Source organism: Macaca nemestrina, chromosome 2, assembly GCF_043159975.1.
Source record: "Macaca nemestrina isolate mMacNem1 chromosome 2, mMacNem.hap1, whole genome shotgun sequence".
Taxonomy (NCBI): domain Eukaryota; kingdom Metazoa; phylum Chordata; class Mammalia; order Primates; family Cercopithecidae; genus Macaca; species Macaca nemestrina.
The window spans coordinates 148,078,830-148,099,419 of NC_092126.1; the positions used below are offsets into that span (position 1 = coordinate 148,078,830).

General features: G+C 44.4%; 1 long non-coding RNA gene across 1 annotated transcript in view; it reads right to left on the minus strand.

Annotated features, from left to right (window-relative positions):
* Nucleotides 1–2,141: 2,141 nt before the first annotated feature.
* Nucleotides 2,142–20,590, minus strand: part of LOC105477654 (uncharacterized) — a 68,134-nt gene continuing 49,685 nt past the window's right edge. The window contains exons 2-3 of the long non-coding RNA XR_984868.3: nt 5,914–5,957; nt 2,142–2,456 (exon numbers count right to left, since the gene is read on the minus strand). This is a non-coding gene — a long non-coding RNA (uncharacterized lncRNA). The remainder of the gene's footprint in view (nt 2,457–5,913; nt 5,958–20,590) is intronic.

Sequence of the window (20,590 nt, forward strand, 5' to 3'; positions counted from 1 at the left end):
TATTTCTAACGAGTTCCCAGATGGGGCTGACGCTGTTGATTGAGACCACACGTTGAGAACCACTGCATAGATCAATCCTATACATCGTTCAAAACCCTGCTTGGGTGAGTCCTTCCTTTTCTGCCCTCCATGAAGCCTCCTCTGCCTTCTCTATCCACCTTACACTTCCAAAATAGTCACTTATTGTCTGCCTCATTGATTCCCATTCTTTTTGCTCAAAGCAAACATTATTCTCATTTCACAAATCCCATGCTTTGAAATGTTTTTTGTCTATCACATAAAAGACATTTATCAAGTAATAATTAATTCATTTTCTCATGTTTTATTAATCAAAGACAAGGGTAACTGCCAATCAGAGCTTCCAGTCAGCATGGGGTTACTGGTGTTTCTAGCCCCGAGCAAAGAAACCTGATGTTTTCTTTTAATTAGCCTGTGCATCTAATATCTAGTAAATATGAGCTCTTTGGATTAGTCTTTTTGAAGTACTGAAAATAGCTCATAAGCACCCCTTCCTTCTCCCCCCATTACTGCTCTCTAAGACCCTTGGGAGCCTGGGAGCTCAGGTTGGGACCACCTGGTATATATCATTCATCTGGTCATTAATCACTGATTGTCTTCTGTCATTTCTTCTATTGTTGCCCCTTAAGAGCACAATAGGGCTGCATCTGACTCTTCTTTGTAAACTGTACAGTACCTTGCTCAGGGCTTTAGAATTAGCAGTTGCAAAAAAAAAGAAAGAAAGAAAAGAGAAAATGAAAAAAAAAACCACCCACTGCTGATTTCAAATATATGTTTGACTATATCACAATTGCATCCAGGGGAGAGCAACACAATAAAAGAATATTTGCAGTAAAACAGACCTGTATTATAAATAGGAGAGTTAAATTCCAAAGTTACCCTTTGTGGAAGGAAAATGAGTCAACAAAACAATGGCCTTTCCAGGGTTGGTAAAGAGACCTGAAAATAACCACTTGCCTGGGTAACTTCACCAGGAGATGGTTCCATTTGATTGCTCTGCCTGGTGCCTCCTGGAAGGCTGGTAAAGGGGAAATGTTTGAAATGAGTATGACTTAATCACAAATGGACAAACTGAGGATGGGACTGATGGTAAGATCTTAATGACTCAGAAATATCTGTCTGCCTTGAGAGTATGTGACTCGTTCTTTTTCCAAAACTCTGCTTAAAACTCCTGTCCTGATCTAATTAAACTAAAGACCTTCTGCACAGCAAAAGAAACTATCAACAGAGAAAACAGACTTACAGAATGGAAGGAAATTTTTGCAAACAATGCATCTGACGAAGGTTTAATATCCAGCATCTATAAGGAACTTAGCAAATTTAAAAGAAAAAACAAACAACCCCATTAAAAGGTGGGCAAAGGACATGAACAGACACTTCTCAAAAGAAGACATACATGTGGCCAACAAACATATGAAAAAAAGCTCAACAGCATTGATCATTAGAGAAGTGCAAATCAAAATACATTCATTGAAGCATTATTCCAATAGCAAAGGTATGGAATCAACCTAAATGCCATCAATGATAGACTGGGTAAAAAAAAAAAATATGGTACACACCACGGAATACTATGCAGCCATAAAAAAGAATGAGATCCATACACACCATGGAGTACTATGCAGCCAAAAAAAAAAAAGAATGAGATCATGTCCTTTGCAGGGACATGAATGGAGTTGGAGGCCATTATCCTTAGCAAACTAGTGCAGGAACAGAAAACCAAATACTGCATGTTCTCACTTATAAGTGGGAGCTAAATGATGAGAACACATGGTCACATAGAGGGAAACAACACATACTAGGGCCTTTCAGAGGGTGGAGGGTGGGAGGAGGGAGAGGATCAGGAAAAATAACTAATGGGTACTAGGCTTAATACTTGAGTGATGAAATAACCATAAAACAAACTCCCATGACACACATTCACCTATGTAGCAAACTGCACATGTATCCCTAAACTTAAAATAAAAGCTCCTGTCCTCTTGCAAGCCATCCTTGGTGGGAATGACCACCACCCACACTTGCTTGATTCCGATCACATTTTATTCTAAATTCCCTTAGCAATATGAACTCACTGCATGTTGAATTGAAATTGCTATTGAAACTTTCGTGTGTCTGTGTGTGTGTGTGTGTGTGTGTGTGTGTGTGTGTGTGTGTGTGTGTTTGGGAAGGCATCCTTCTCCTCTCCAAAGACACAGCTCCCCGAACCTGTGACATAGACTTGACTATTACACAGTAATTTCTTTATTTGATGACCTGCTTATGCCAGGCATCTTCTTCCAAATGCCAAATGCCAATAAAAGTAAGCTATTATCTATCATTAATCTGTTAGTGTTCCTTCCTGCCCTTCGTTGATGAATGGGATGCTCCAATATTATTGCTAGCATTGCTTTGAATCATTCCACGAAGGAAATTCCTAGGAAATCTTTTGGCTACTGTTGACTCTGGAAAAGATGCAAAAAGTGAGGTTTGGGGTTGTTGTTTTACTTGTTCCAAAGGCTTATTAGATTTAGCTAATTATACAGCTTATCAAAGTAAAAGATCTTATGGGTGCCATCTGATGGCCTTCCCCATCACTCATGCCTGATTGAATAACAGGGTTAAAATTCAAGGAGCTCTTCCTCTAATGAAGTTTCTGCTCTGGTCTGTTGCTATGGCAACTTAGGGCTGTAGTACAAGATGACAGCAAATATATTCAATATTGCTGCAAATCTATGCTCTCTATTCTCTTCATTCTTTAGTGACCTCAGAACCAAAACTGTTTTACAGCATGGAAGTTCTGAAGGAGTGTTGTGCCTGCTGTTTTTCTTTCTTTCCTCAACATGAAAACCTACCATATCTCTACTCTCTAGCATAGTGCCATCCAGGTAGCAGGCATTTGAAATACATTTTAGGGGAACTCGTTGTGATTGGTGGATTAACCACACACATTTATTTCTTCATCCTGAGACTCCACTAAAATGACAGCAAAGGTATAAAAAAGACACACAGACAAGGAAAATGGAAAGTAATATCACAATGGGCAAGAGATTTCCATTTTTTAGCTCTTTTTTCTATCACGGTAAAATATACATAACATAAATTTTACCATTTTAACCATTTTTAAGTGTACAGTTCAATGACATTAAGTATATTCATATCATTGTGCAACCATCACCACCATCCATCTCCAGAATTTTTTCATCATCCCAAACTGAAACTCTGTACCCATTAAACGTGAACTCCCCATTCTCCTCTTCCCCAGCCTCTGGTAACCTCTATTCCACTTTCTCTCTCTATGTATTTGACTAATCTACATACTTCATGTAAGAGGAATCATGTACATATATCCTTTTGTACCTAGCTTATTTCAATTAACATCGTTTCTTCAGGGTTCATCCATCTTGCTGTGTGTATCAGAATTCCTTCCTTTTGAGGCTGAATCATATTCATTTTATACTTAGAGCACATTTTCTTTATCCCTTCATCCAATGATGGATGTCTGGGGTTGTTTCCACTTTTTGGCTATTGCAAAGAATGCTGCTATGAACATTAGTATATAAATATTTGTTCAAGTTCATACTTTCAGTTATTTTGTGTATACACCCAGAAGTAAAATTACTGGATCATATGGTAATTTTATATTTAATTTTTTGAGGAACCATCATACTGTTTTCCATAATGGCTGTACCATTTTACATCCCCACCAGCAATGCACAAGGGTCCAGTTTCTCCATATACATGCCAATGCTTATTGTTTTCTGGTTTTGATAATAGTCATCCTAACGGATGTTGGTGGAATCTCACTGTGTCTTCAGTTTGCATTTCCCTAGTGATTAGTAATGTTGAGCATCTTTTCATGTACTTATTGGCCATTTATCCCATTCATTTCTAGAAGATGGAAAACAGATGGAGGAATGGTAGCCATCTTGGCAGAGTAAGGGAGGCCTAATGAGTCTTCTCTGACTTAGATTCTTTTTGTAGAAATGGTACATAACCATTCTTCACTGGGTTCCCAGGGGCAGTATGGAACATAATAGTTAAGAGTACAGGTTCGGGATTCAGATTGCCTGAGTGCTCAGCTTGGCTCTGCCACTTCTTATTAGCAGAGTGAATTTAGGCAGGTTAACGCACCACCCTGCCTCAGTTTCCCCATATGTAAAATAGGAAACATAATAATATCTACCAAATAGAGTTATTGTGAGAATAACATGTGTAAAGCACTTAACATTGTGCCTAGCACACAGCACACATCCCTGAAGTGATTATTATCATCCCCTATTATGGTTCCATCAGGATATGCCACCTCTGCCACCTTTAGTTTTGTTTTCGTTTCTGTTTTTTGAGACAGAGTCTTGCTCTGTCACCCAGGCTAGGGTACAGTGGTGCAATCACAGCTTACTGCAGCCTCAACCTCCCAGGCTGAAGTGATCCTCCTACCTCAGCCTCCCAAGTAGCTGGGACTACAGGTGTGCACCACCGCACCCAGCTAATTTCTTTATTTTTTGTAGAAACAGAGTCTCACTATGTTTCCCGGGCTGGTCTTGAACTCCTGGGCTCAAGCAAATCCCTGCTGCTTTTCAATGTCCTTCCAAAAAGATCCAAATGATCTTCCAAAAATATCATTATGATTGAGTTACAGGTTAACAGACACAGAACACATAACTGGAATCCAATCCCTGTTCCTCAGGTTAGAAATAGCTACGTCCTGGCCGGGCGCGGTGGCTCAAGCCTGTAATCCCAGCACTTTGGGAGGCCGAGACGGGCGGATCACAAGGTCAGGAGATCGAGACCATCCTGGCTAACCCGGTGAAACCCCGTCTCTACTAAAAAATACAAAAAACTAGCCGGGCGAGGTGGTGGGCGCCTGTAGTCCCAGCTACTCCGAAGGCTGAGGCAGGAGAATGGCGTGAACCCGGGAGGCGGAGCTTGCAGTGAGCTGAAATCCGGCCACTGCACTCCAGCCTGGGTGACAGAGCGAGACTCCGTCTCAAAAAAAAAAAAAAAAAAAAAAAAAGGAAATAGCTACGTCCTAAATACAAAGCTATGCAGGCCCAGTGTCCCCCACCTTGCTATTTTCCTGCTTGGGGCAAAAACTAAAGACACTTGTGGGTAAGAATAATATACACGGTAGTGAATAGCAGGAGCTTGAAGTCAAGCAAATTTGGGTTAAAGTCTGGCTTCCCACCTATTATCTCCATGAGCATAAACTAATTACATAATATTATAGGCTGAATCGTGTGTCTCCGAAATGAACATGTTGAAATCCTAACTCCTAGTACCTCAGACTGTGACTAAATTTGGAGATAGGGTCTTTAACAAGATAATTAAGGTAAAATAAGGTCATTAAGGTGGACCCTAATCCAACATGACTTGTGTCCTTAAAAAAAAGAGAAAATTAGGGCCGGGCACGGTGGCTCACGCCTATAATCCCGGCACTTTGGGAGCCCAAGGCAGGCGGATTGCTTGAGCTTAGGGGTTTGAGACCAGCCTGGCCAACATGGTGAAACCCCGTGTCTACTAAAAATACAAAAACTAGCTGGGCATTGTGGCATGTGCCTGTAGTCCCAGCTACTCAGGAGGCTGAGGGACAAGAATTGCTAGAACCCAGGAGGCAGAGGTTGCAGTGAGCCAAGATGGCGCCACTGCACTCTAGCCTGGGCAACAGAGTGAGACTCTGTCTCACAAAAAAAAAAAAAAAAAAAAGAGAGAGAGAGAAAAAAAAAAAATTAGGACATAGATGTGCATAGAAGGAAGACTATGTGAAGACCAAGGAATAAGAAGGCCACCTACAAGCCAAGGAGAGAGGCCTCAGAAGAAACCAACCCAACCCTGCTGACACCTTGATCTTGGACTTTTAGCATCCAGAATTGTGAGAAAATTAATATCTGTTGCTTATACCACCTAGTCAGTAGTACTTACAGTTATGGCAGCCTTAGCACACTTATACACTTGACCTCAGTTTTCTGAAAGATAAAATAGGAACATATACATCTCATGAGATAATTGTATTAAATTGTGGAGAAATGGACTTACCATAGTGCTTGGCACATAGTATGTGCTCAAGAAATATAGGTTAGTAGGATTATTGTTTTATTATTATTACTATTAAAACATAGTTGCTTTGGTCTTTCCACAGTAATAGAAGGAAAAAGACAAGCTAGCTGACTAATTCAACTAGAATTATCCATGACTTCATAATTCATCATCATGTCTTCAGTCTTGCTCTCTTCAAAACATCCTACATAATGCTGCCAGAACATTCTTCCCTATAAAAATCTGGCTGTGACAGCTAGTATCCAAAGACGGCTAAACAATTCTACCCCTCCTATATGCACATGCCCCTCCTTCCACCAGAAATGGATCCTACGTCCCCTCCCCATAAATCTGGGCTATGCTTGTGACCATTTGACCAATACAATGCAGAGGAAATGATGTCCTGGGACGTTCAGGTTTAGGCATTAAGAAGGCCTGGCAGCTTGAGCTGCCAAGAACAGGCTAGTCTGCTGGAGAGAGTGGTCACAGGGAAAGACCTAGAAGGATTTAGAGAGAGAGAGAAATAGGAGCCACATGAAAAAACATTAAGGCCAGGTAGGATGGCTCATGCCTGTAATCTCAGCATTTTGGGATGCCGAGGCAGGCGGATCAGTTGAGGCCAGGAGTTCGAGACCAGCCTGGCCAACATGGTGAAACCCATCTCTGCTAAAAATAGAAAAATTAGCTGGGCTTGGTGGCGGGCACCTGTCATCCCGGCTACTCAGAAGGCTGAAGTGGGAGAATTGCTTGAACCAGGGAGGTGGAGGTTGCAGTGAGCTGAGATCACGCCACTGCACTCCAGCCTGGGGGACAGAGCGAGACTCCATCTCAAAAAAAAAAAAAAATAGATGACCAGGCACGGTGGCTCACACCTATAATCCCAGCACTTTGGGAGGCCGAGCTGGACAGATCACGAGATCAGGAGATTGAGATCATCCTGGCCAACATGGTGAAACACCGTCTGTGAAATACAAAAAATTAGCTGGGCATGCTGGTGCACGCCTGTAGTCCCAGCTACTCGGGAGTCTGGGGCAGGAGAATTGCTTGAACCCAAGAGGCGGAGACTGCAGTGAGCCAAGATCATGCACTGCACTCCAGCCTGGTGACAGAGCGAGACTCCGTCTCAGAAAAAAAAAAGAAAAGAAAAGAAAAGAAACTTCGAGATAATAGACATCCAGCCCCAACTTGCATCCCCAGCCACCAAGTTACAGCCACTGCAAAAGCCAGACTAGTGGAAGAACCACCCAGCTGAGCCCCAGCCAACCCACAGAATCATGAGCTGGTGGGTAGGCAAGTACGTTTTTGGTGGTTTATTATACAACTAAAAATAACTGAAACACTCATCATGTCGCTGCTCTACTTAAAATCCTTGGCTCGACCAGATGAGGTGGCTCATGCCTGTAATCCCAACACTTTGGGAGGCTGAGGCAGGTGGATCCTCTGAGCTTAGGAGTTCGAGACCAGCCTGGTCAAAATGGTGAAACCCCATCTCTACTAAAAATACAAAAATTAGCCAGGCATGATGGCACACACCTGTAATCCCTGCTACTCAGGAGGCTGAGGCAGGAGATTGAACCCAGGAGGCAGAGGTTGCAGTGAGCCGACATCATGCCACTGCACTGTAGCCTGGGCGACAGAGTGAGACTCTGTCTCAAAAACAAACAAACATCCTTGGCTCTCCATAGCCAAATTTCTTAGGGTTCACAAGGAACTTACACAAGCTGTGTGACTTTGGCATGTTACTTCATCTCTCTGTGCAACATTTTTCCCATATGTAAACTGCGGTAATAATAGCACCTTCCTCAAAGGATTGCCGTGAAAATTAAGAGATAATGTATTAGAGATACTTGGAACAATGTCTGGCATATGCTAAGTGCTCTATATGTGTTAGCCATCACTACTGCCACCATCATCATCATACCCACCATCATTACTAACATCATCATCACCACCACCATCACCATCACCATCATCACCACCACCACCATCACCACCACCACCATCATCACCTCCACCATCGTCATCACCTCCACCATCATCATCACCACCACCACCTCCACCATCATCACCACCACCACCACCTCCACCACCACCACCATCATCACCACCATCACCATCACCACCACCACCATCACCACCACTACCATCATCATCATTACCAACATCATCATCACTGCCACCATCACCATCACCATCATCACCACCACCACCACCATCATCACCACCACCATCATCACCACCACCATCGTCACCACCACCATCGTCATCACCTCCACCATCATCATCACCACCATCACCACTCCACCATCATCTCCACTGTCACCATCATCATCATTGTCATCACCACCACTACCCCACCATCATTACCATCATCACCATCACCACCACCACCATCATCACCACCACTACCATCATCATCATTACCAACATCACCACCACCAACATCACCACCACCACCATCACCACCACTACCATCATCATTACCAACATCATCAGCACCACCACCATCACCATCATTACCAACATCATCACTACCACCACCACCACCTCCATCATCACCACCACCTCCACCACCACCACCACCATCATCACCACTATCACCATCACCACCACCACCATCACCACCACTACCATCATCATTACCAACATCATCAGCACCACCACCATCACCATCATTACCAACATCATCACTACCACCACCACCACCATCATCACCACCACCATCATCACCACCACCATCATCATCACCTTCACCATCATCATCACCACCATCACCACCTCCACCATCATCTCCACTGCCACCATCATCATCATTGTCATCACCACCACTACCCCCACCATCATCACCATCATCACCATCACCACCACCACCACTACCCCCACCATCATCACCATCATCACCATCACCACCACCACCATCATCACCACCAGTACCATCTTCATCATTACCAACATCATCACCACCACCACCATCACCACCAGCACCACAACCATCACCACCACCACCATCACCACCACCACCCCCATCACCACCACCACCATCACCACCACTACCATCATCATTACCAACATCATCACCACCACCATCACCATCACCATCATTACCAACATCACACCACCACCACCACCACCATCACCACCACCACAACCATCACCACCACCACCATCACCACCACCACAACCATCACCACCACCACCATCACCACCACTACCATCATCATCATTACCAACATCACCACCACCATCATCACCACCACCACCACCATCACCACCACCACCACCACCACCACCATCACCACCACTACCAACATCACCATCACCACCACCATCACCATCACCACCATCATCACCACCACCACCATCATCAGCATCACTACCATCATCATTACCAACATCATCACCACCACCATCATCACCACCAGTACCATCTTCATCATTACCAACATCATCACCACCACCACCATCACCACCAGCACCACAACCATCACCACCACCACCACCATCACCACCACCATCGTCATCACCTCTACCATCATCATCACCACCACCACCACCATCACCATCACCACCACCACCACCACCGTCACCACCATCGTCATCACCTCCACCATCATCATCACCACCACCACCACCACCTCCACTATCACTACCACCGCCACCATCATCATCAGTGTCATCACCACCACTCTTCCCCCACCATCATCATCATCATCATCACCACCACCACCACTATCATCACCTTGTGCTGTCTGACTCTCCAGCCCCTTCCTTAACCTCTCCTCATGTGCACTCTGGAGTACAGTCATACTAAAATATTTTTCCCCAAAACTTCACACTTAACAACTCTTTACCTTTGTACATTCCATTTCTTTTGCCTGGAATGTCCTTTACCCACCTTGCCTGCCTGAGAAATTGCCATCTGTCCTTCTGTGAAGCTTTCTCATATCTTCCCAGACAGTGAGGCATCTGCCCCTGTGCTCCTTTGGGCACCTCACCCTTGTCTCTGTGGAGAGGCTTCCCATCTTTGCCACCTGTGTGGGCTTTGTCTCCTCAGCTAGACTCTGAATTGTTTAAGAACAGAGCCAGGGCTTGATTCATGAGCCAGCAAAGCATGGCACATACCAAACTCTTAAGATGTGTTCCAGGAAAGGAAGGAGGAAGGAGTCTGCTTTTGGAGGAGTGGTTCTCAACAGAAGGCAGAGAGGGGAGAAATTTTGTCCCCCAGGAGATGTTTGATGATGTTTGAAGACATTTTTGGTTGTCATGCAACAGAGTGGGAGAGGGAAGTGTTACTGGAAACTAGTGGGTGGTGGGTAGTGGACAAATGCTGTGCTCAGCATCAGACAATGCACAGGACCGCTGCCATGACAAGGAATGATCCAACCCTAAATGTCTGTGCTGTGCTGAGGTTGAGAAGTCTTGTGTTAGAGGATTATCACGTGCTGGGGAGGGGAAGAAAGAGACACCTGACTAAATGCACAAGCTTAGCAGCCTGGCTGCCCACTCCCACCCCTCCCAGCTCAGCATCTCTGGGAGCAGAGGGTACCGGGAAGGCATGGAAGGTAAATAAGGGCTTAAATCTGATCACCTTCCTTCCTCTCAATGTGATCCTCATCAAGACCCTTTCCTTGGTGAAGTTTCATTTTTTTTTACTTCCTACAGCCTCTTCCAGCCCTCACTTTCTGGGATTCTGCATTTGTATGTTGGTTCCTGTTGTTTCACTCATGGCCAAAAGATGTCAATGCTGCACAGACACTTTCACATGCCAAGAGAGGACAAATCCCAGATAGGCTGGCCTGAGTCACTGAGGCCTTGCATTACATCCGGGATGGCCCAGAAATTAAGTGAACGCACGTGCCTGAGAGGCAGGACCCCTGCCTGCCCAGATAGGTGGCCTTGAGGTTCAAAAGAAACAGGAGGAAGGGAAGGTGGCCCTTAAAGGCTCCATGGCTAACTTAGCTTTAATCTGTAGAGGCCTCTGTGTCAGTCAAAGCACCTTGCAGGGGAGCAGGGAGACATCTGTAAAATTAGCTCTTTTGTGCCACGTAAGAGCAGAAAGAAATCTCACTCTACAGACCATGACTTCTGTGAGGGGTGAGTCCTGTAGAATTACAGTGAGCACAGTTGATGCCTGTGGCTCCTGCAGGAGCCCGTGTTTGTTGGGGGGCTGGGTTTGTTGTTTTTAACTGGCTTCAAAAGGAGGTAGAATATTGAGTAGTAGTAAAAAGCCTCATCTTTGGCAACAGACAGGAACGAGTGTGGGACCCACTTCTGTCATTAACTGCGTGACCTGGGATAAATGATTTAACCTTGTGTAAGCCTCAACCATGAGAGAGGAACAATAATAGTACCTATTTCACAGGGTTGATCTACGGATTAATTGAGATCATGAAATCACAGGTTTCACATACTGCCTGGCATAACTGCAAATAAACGGCAGCTGTTACTCTGAAAGGATATTGGGCGGTGAGTGAATAGGCAAGGAGTATGGTGAATCATCCCGAAATTCTCACCTAAACTCCTCTATCCAGGTAGGGTGCTGATGAGTCATCTTGCTGAGAGCTAAGATTTTTATTGCGCTTATCATGTGCTTACAACCGTCCTCAGTGCCTTATGTATGTTCGCTGAGTCCCCATGGTGACCCAATGAGATAAGCATTACTATTCCCATTTTATAGACGGGAAACTTAGTGAGCCTAAAGGCTCACTAAGTGCCCAGGACACACTGCTGGGTAAGGGGAGGCCAAGGGTTTCGGCGAAGGCAGTTTGACTCCAGGGGCCCTGGCCTTAGCAGTGCACACACTGCTTCTGAATGCTTAGCTAGAGAAGAATGAGAAACGGGAGGGTGCGTCCCTGGGTCTCCCCCTCACCCCTCCCCAGCCTGCCTAAATCCTTTCCCTGCTCCCAAACACTCGCTCTACTCCTAGATAGTGGAACTTTGCAACAGCCCGGCAGAGAAGCACTTCGCTCTGCCCAGCTGCGACCAGGCATGAGATAGTGTCTGCAAGGAAGGGGCTCAGGTGGGCGTGGGGAGCTAGGTCAGGTTGCCGCAGGGAGGTAACAGGCAAATGGGATTCGTCATTGGATAAACTGGGACTCCGCCCCAGCACCACCTGGTGCTTGTGGGTGGCTCTGAGCCCAGGGACATACTCTCGCAGAGCTTTATTTCTCTCCCTTTAAAATGAGAGCTTAGACACGCTCAAAAAACCTGCTGGCTGTAGAACGCCAGGTTCTTCTAGTGAGGAAGGGCTAGCGTCTGCCGCGGGGTGGGTCTTGGCCAGATCCTATCCCGGGGGAAGAGCGCCACCTGGCGAACCGCTCCGAGAATGTCTCAGAACAGCCACTAGGAACAGTCTCCAGGGTCCCAGCGGGAGGCTCTGCACATATTAACTTGCAATCCGAGCAAGGGGCTTCAGTTATCTGAACCTCATAATTCGGTTGGGTAAAATGACACCGAAGAATGGCAACGAAGATAATACTTAAAGTACCTAATATCCCCCACCACCACCTTCTGTCACCACTTTACTTTGAAATAGTAAAGGGTTATAAACCAATGTAGATGATAAATTCTAGAAGTTACACAGCATTTGTTCTGGGCACTCTGATAAGCTGTAACGCTGCTTCGATTTTTTCTTACCTATATTTTTTCCTACACATTTGTTTGTTTGTTTTTAACTGTGGCAAGAACACTTGCCCAGTGCGGTGGCTCATGTCTGTTATCCCAGCACTTTGGGAGGCCTAGGCGGGCAGACTGAGGCCAGGAGTTCAGCACCAGCCTGGCCAACATGGTAAAACCGCATCTCTACTAAAAATACAAAAATCAGCTGGGCGTGGTGGCGCATGCCTGTAGTCCCAGCTACTGAGGAGGCTGAAGTAGGAGAATTGCTTGAACCTGGGAGGTGGAGGTTGTAGCAAGCTGAGATCACACCACTGCACTCCAGCCTGGGCGACAGAGCGAGACTCCGTTTCAAAAAAAAAAAAGAAAAGAAAAAAAAAGAACACTTAACATAAGACCTACCCTCTTAATGGGTTTTCCAGTACACAATACAGCAGTATTAACTATATACTATAACTATATAGAGATCTCTAGAACTTAATCATCTTGCATAGCTGAAATTTTACCCTTGTTGATTTAGCTAACACTTTTTGAGTGTTTATGATGTGATAAGCCTTGTTCTAACCACTTTATTCATATTAATTTATTTAATCTTCAAAATAGCCATGAGAAAGGTATAGAATGACTGCTCAAGTCACTGACTTAATCCACAAGAGACTGCACCAATTTGAAAAGTCTATAATAATAACATTTAGAAGGCGATTTTACACTTGATAAACATTACTTCATTTAATTCACACAACAGCCTGTTAAGATGAATGTTATCTTCATCTTAAAATAAGGAAACTGAAGATCACTCAGTCAACACATCTGCCTACCGTGTGCTGGGCCCTGGGGTGCACATGAACAAGATGTCTGGGGTCTCCATGCCCTTGAGTGAGACTCGAGTAAGTACTCATGAATTGAGTATACAACAGGGGGAAATCTAGGCACCACACAAAATCACAAGAGCTATAATAACTTGGTCTTGAAGGGGAGACGTTTCACAAACAATTCTGTCCAGGGTCACACTGCTGCCGAGCTCTGTGCCTGTCTGTAGTACGGGACCCCATGTACGACTTGCAAACCTGTTAGTCCACAACAGTAACTTCCCCATCAGCATCTGAGCTCCTTAAGAACAGCGCCTGTGTCCTAATTGCCTGCATAACCCAACACCCAGCAGACAGTCTGGCACATGGGGGTTGCCCATAAACACTTGCCTAATGAAAGCTCTGTTCTTCTTCACGTCCACTTGCCCTCCCTCCTTTCTTTCCCCAGACCTTCCTCTTATTCCCAGCAATCCAGAGATTAGACTGTGACTCCTTAGCACAGGCCCCGGCCATAATTCTCAAACCCAGAGTAGTTATAAGTATGACAGAATGAAAATGGTATCGGGGAGGAAGCTGAACTAGTAGGTCTTAGACATTCACTCTGTGCTCAGCATTCTATCTTTAGCATCTGAAATCTAATAGCAGCCTGGGGTAGGTAGTAAATGGCAGAGCTGGGATTTGACGCTGATGCCCAGGTTCACCATGTTCTGCTGCCCCTTGGCTCTTTCCTCCAAGCTACAGCGAGTGGCCAGTGCTATTGTCAGCGAGGGATAGAGCTCAAAGCCTCCAATTTGGGCTCCGCACTAGTGCCTCCCCCAAACCAAGAGATTCTTCTAGAAGCTGTATGCTCACTCCCTGAGGACCTGGGATGCATCTTCCCAGTGCTTCCCATTTCCAATTTCTAGTCCCTTATTCCTGAAGAAACTCCCAGGGGGCAGGGATTCAGGGCCAGTCCACTGGGTTGCAACAGCTAATGAAACTGACATCTGACAGATACCATTCTCCACCTACTCACCTGGGGAATAATATCACAAAGCTCCTACACTGTGCTGGCCTTCTACTAAGCCTTTCTCAGCAATACCTCATTTAATCCTCACAACAACCTTCAGAGGTTGTTCCATCTCCATTATATCAGGGTCCTGAGAACAAAGAGATGTCAGTTTGGCCTTTCAGGAAGCTGACGTTAAGACAAAATTAGACATACAAGAGACTAATTGGAAGAAACATCTAAGAAGGATAAAGGAATGAGGGAATAGGAGTAGGCCCAGAAAGTCTCAGACCCCGCTGTAGGTCTGACACTGAAGAAGAAAGGGAGGAAGGATTGGGTAGGAAGAGCCTCAGGCTTCAGGACTGTAGTGTCTTCCTGGTGTTCAGTCACTGGTGAGGGCAGCTCAAGAAGAGTGTGACCTCCACGTGAACACTGCAGTGTAACAGAGAGGGACTGAAGCTACCCACAGCCCTCACAGGAGGTCCTCTCTCTTTTTTTTTTTTTTTTTTAGATATGTTGCTGTTTGTTTGTTTTTTTGTTTTTTTTATTATACTTTAATTTCTAGGGTACATGTGCACAATGTGTAGGTTTGGTACATAGGTACATGTGCCATGTTGGTTTGCTGCACCCATCAACTTGTCATTTACATTAGATATTTCTCCTAATACTATCCGTCTCCCAGCCCCCTCCCGACAGGCTCTGGTGTGTGATGTTCCCCACCCTGTGTCCAAGCGTTCTCCTTGTTCAATTCCCACCTATGAGTGAGAACATGCGGTGTTGGGATTTCTGTCCTTGTGATAGTTTGCTGAGAATGATGGTTTCCAGCTTCATGCATATCCCTGCAAAGGATATGAACTTATCCTTTTTTATGGCTGCAGAGTATTCCATGGTGTATATGTGCCACATTTTCTTAATCCAGTCTATCATTGATGGACATTTGGGCTGGTTCCAAGTCTTTGCTATTGTGAATAGTGCCACAATAAACATACATGTGCATGTGTCTTTATAGTGGCATGATTTAAAATCCTTTGGGTATATACCCAGTAATAGGATGGCTGGGTCAAATGGTATTTCTAGTTCTAGATCCTTGAGGAATTGCCACACTGTCTTCCACAATAGTTGAACTAATTTACACTCCCACCAACAATGTAAAAACGTTTCTATTTCTTCTCCACATCCTCTCCAGCATCTGTTGTTTCCTGACTTTTTAATGATTGCCATTCTAACTGGCGTGAGATGGTATCTCGTTGTGGTTTTGATTTGCATTTCTCTGATGACCAGTGATGATGAGCATTTTTTCATGTGTCTGTTGGCTGCATAAATGTCTTTTTTTGAGAAGTGTCTGTTCATATCCTTTGCCCACTTTTTGATGCGTTTTTTTTTTCTTGTAAATTTGTTTGAATTCGTTGTAGATTCTGGATATTAGCCCTTTGTCAGATGCATAGATTGCAAAAAATTTCTCCCATTCTGTAGGTTGCCTGTTCACTCTGATGGTAGTTTCTTTTGCTGTGCAGAAGCTCTTTAGTTTAATTAGATCCCATTTGTCTATTTTGGCTTTTGTTGCCATTGCTTTTGGTGTTTTAGTCATGAAGTCTTTGCCCATGCCTATGTCCTGAATGGTATTGCCTAGGTTTTCTTCTAGGGTTTTTATGGTTTTAGGTCTAACGTTTAAGTCTTTAATCCATCTTGAGTTAATTTTTGCATAAGGTGTAAGGAAGTGATCCAGTTTCAGCTTTCTACATGTGGCTGGCCAGTTTTCCCAGCACCATTTATTAAATAGGAAATCCTTTCCCCATTTCTTGTTTTTGTTAGGTTTGTCAAAGATCAGTTGGTTGTAGATGTGTGGTGTTATTTCTGAGAGGAGGTCCTCTCTTAAACCTGACCTGAGCAGCACAATCTCCTGGCTGCCACAAAACAAAGTCACAAAAATGACAACCTATCATACATGTCATTCTATAAAGTATTTTTTTAACTTAGTGATTTAAGAGAGATGTTTGTTTTTCAAATACGTTCATAAGCGAGATGTTTGTTTTTCAAATATTTATGTGTAATCATTATACATGGCTCTTTACACACTTGTATGATTTTTTTTTTTTTTTTTTTTTTTTTTTTTTGAGATAGGGTCTTGCTGTGTTACCCAGGCTGAAGTACAGTGGTGCAATCATGGTTCACTGCAGCCTCAGCCTCTCAGGCTCAAGCAGTCCTCCTGCCTCAGCCTCCCGAGTAGTTGGGACTAGAAGCACACGCCATCATGCCCGGCTTATTTTTTGTTGTTGTTATTAGTAGAGATGGGGTTTCATCATGTTGGCCAGGCTGGTCTTGAACTCCTGGCCTCAAGCGATCCACCCACCTCAGCTTTCTAAAGTGCTGGGATTACAGGCATGAGCCACTGTGCCCAGGCCCAGTTAGGATCTGTCACTGACTGCCCCACTCCAGCACTGCCAGGGCATCAAACCTCTGGAAGGAGTTTAGCCTGTGAACAGCCAGGAGTCCTGGGGGCTGGAAATGCTGATGGCATGAAATCACCTTAAGGAAGTAATGACACCAAGCCTGGTAACCGTGGTTACACACAATGTGACTGAACAATGGGAGGGAGAGAGCAGCCCAGGAACCTAACCACCCAGCTATACAGGTGAATGTTTAGTCAACCAAATGCATACTCTATTTAAAGAGAAGATTAAAACAAGCTTTTAAAAGTCTATCACACATTACTTGAAAACCATTTATAATAGGAGTACTGTTAGAGGTCCTAAACAAAATGTATGTCCATGATGAAAGCTGCTGAGACCAAAAAAAAAAAAAAAAAAACAAAGAAAAGAAAGCCTACACAGATGGCATCTTTGGCAAAATAGGAATAGATTCCAGATAGAGAAAACAGGAAAACCTCAGGGGCATATTTAAAATCAGAGAATCAAAAATTACTTAATCAGAATTGCAAAAGTTAGAAACAACCCACGTATCCGCAAATGTGGGATTGAACAAATTTGCACATTCATAAAATGGGGTTCAAAAAGTTAGGCCACAGGCCGGGCATGGTGGCTCACGCCTGTAATCCCAACACTTTGGGAGGCCAAAGGGGGCAGATCACCTAAGGTCAGGAGTTCGAGACCAGCCTGGCCAATATGGTGAAACCCCGTCTCTCTAAAAATACAAAAATTAGCTGGACATGGTGGTGCATGCCTGTAATCCCAGCTACTTGGGAGGCTGAGGCAAGAGAATCACTTGAACCCGAGAGGAGTAAGTTACAGTGAGCTGAGATCATACTACTGAGCTCCAGTTTGGTCAACAGAGCTAGACTCTGTCTCAAAAAAACAGGCCACAGCGCCATCCCATTTGTTGCATGTGTGCACATATGTTCACTGAGGGACAACTGAAGAATGTTCATGAACACATCAATAGTGGTATCCTCTGGGTGGTGAACTTTCAAGAGGTTTTTACACTCTTCTTTATATTGGTCTGTGTTGTTTGGATGTCTTAAAACAAGCATATAACATTTATAAAGCCAAGAAAAACAATGTGTAAAGTTTTCACTTTGAAAAACAAAATAATCAGAAGGGCACTGAAATGACTCCCAAGACCAAGGACAATAAAGAGCTAGAAGGAGAACTACAGTGCAGAGAAGAGGGTCTGCCAGATAGTTTTATGAGCATTTAACAAAGGTAGCAATTATCACTGAGGGCCCATGTGATTAACTAGATCTCATTTTCTCTTGTTTACAGGGTCAGTGGTAATTCCAAAATGTGAATATAGGTGGAACGAGAAAGCAGCAGTCCAGTTGGAGATTCAACCTGGGGACTTGTGCTGAAACCATGTTTGCACAGCACCTTAAATAAGACTGTGATGACACCAAGTATTTCTATAAAAGGAAGCAGAGGCTGATGGAAATGATGGGGAATTATGGTCTCCTCGGTGATTCCTTGGCTCTACCAAGGGACGAAGCTATTCAACTAGATTGCAGGAATGTGGTCAACATTCTTGACCTGGCCTCTCCTCCACCCCATCCCAACCCCACAGCCCATCCATCATGTACACCTTTGCCCCACTCTTTCAATGGGTTTAGAAACCAGGATCCCTGAGCCTCTCTGGATGTTTCCCAGTCAACCTTGCATCCTGGTATTCAAATCCTCATATGTGGTTCTCTCCCACACTGACTCTGGGCTTGGCCATATGACTTTGCTTTGGCCAATGGAACATTAGCAAGTGAAGTTCAAACAGAGGCTAGGTAAGTGCTTCCACATTCAGGCTTGTCCCCTCGGGATGCTCCTTTCGGGGACCCACTTGCTGTATAAGACCAGGCAAGACAAGTGAATGATGAGAAACCATGCGGGGTGAGACCCAGCCCTCCTAGTATTCTGGCTGAGCACCGATGAGGGAACTTGGGTGAGACCAGCAGAATTGCCTAGTCAAATGACAGAACTAAGAGGAGCAATAGAGTGTTGTATTAAGCTACTAACTTTTGGAGTGTCTCCTTAAGCAAAAGTAAATACTGAGGTAGCCTCTGATCCCTATTTCTCTGTCACCTCCACTATCCTCTTTCCTCCTTTCCTCTATGCACTTCAGATAACCTTGACAATAATACCCCTTCCTGCTCAGTTTGACTGCCACATCCAGGACACCTCCCTAACATTACACTGCTTTAGAGAGTAGCCTCCAACCCTGTGCTTTCAGAGAGAATCCAAGAAATTAGGACCAATGTCATTCACCTAAATTTGAAAGGAATCAAGATAAAACTACAGGTCAGCCAGGTGTAGTGGCTCAGGGCTATAATCCCAACACTTTGGGAGGCCAAGGCAGGAGGATTGCTTGAGCCCAGGAGTTCAAGACCAGCCTGGGCAACATAGTGAGACCCCCATCTCTACAGAAATTTAAAAATTAGCCAGATGAGCCAGGCGCAGTGGCCGAGGCGGGCGGATCACAAGGTCAGGAGATCGAGACCACAGTGAAACCCCGTCTCTACTAAAAATACAAAAAACTTAGCTGGGCGCAGTGGCGGGTGCCTGTAGTCCCAGCTACTCAGGAGGCTGAGGCAGGAGAATGGCGTGAACCCGGGAGGTGGAGCTTGCAGTGAGCCGAGACTGCGCCACTGCACTCCAGCCTGGGCGACAGAGCAAGACTCTGTTTCAAAAAAAAAAAAAAAAAATTAGCCATATGTGAGGGCACACACCTGTAGTCCCAGCTACTCAGAAGGCTACAGTGGGAGGATTGCTTGAACATGGGAGATCGAGGCTGCAGGGAGCCATGATCACCACTGCACTCCAGCCTGGGTGACAGAGAAGACTCCAGCTCAGAAAAAAAAAAAAAAAAAAAAGATACATACAGTGACACTTCCAGGTTTACAAAGGACACCTGAATTTCCAGATGGTTAATAGCTAATTGTAATAAACTCTAGTTAGATAATCATGAAGAGGTAGGAATATGCAGAAAAGAGGCTGATAAATTCCAATACATGTAAAGTGCAAGGTAATGTACTTCAGGAAAAAGTGCACACTCATAAAATACAAACTATTCAGGACGACTTGGGAAGGAAACTCTGGCATAAAAATATTTACTGTAAAATAGAGGTCAGCCAACTTTTTCTGCAAAGAGCCAGCTAGTAAATATTTTGAGCTTTACAAGCCATCAAGTCTGTCGCAACCACGCAGCTCTGCAGTTGTAGTACAAAAGCAGCCATCAATATATCCAATGAATGGGTGTGGCTGTACCCAAATAAAACTCTATTTATGGACACTAAAATCTGAATTCTGTATCATTTTCACATGTCACAAAATGTTATTCTTCCTTTGACTTTTTCTCAACTATTCAAATATGTAAAAGCCCTTCTTAGAACTTACAGACTGTACGAAAACAGGCCACAGGCTGCGTTTGGCCTGCAGACCACAGGTTGTCTTCCCCTGCTATAAAGGGTTTCCTAAAATTAATGATGCTGGGATTGGGGGATGTGGGGGTAGGGTCAGGGAGCACTCATGCATTGCCATAACCTACCCTACTGTAATACCAGAAATATTTTCTGTGTCAAATCTCTGCTGATAGGATTGAACAGAGAGTAACTGTAACACTCCACTATTTCTAAAATAATTTCCATGTGTGCTAATGCATCCACTTGCCAATGCATAGAGTTCAGCTGGACTAGTAACTGAAAGTTTAGCAAATG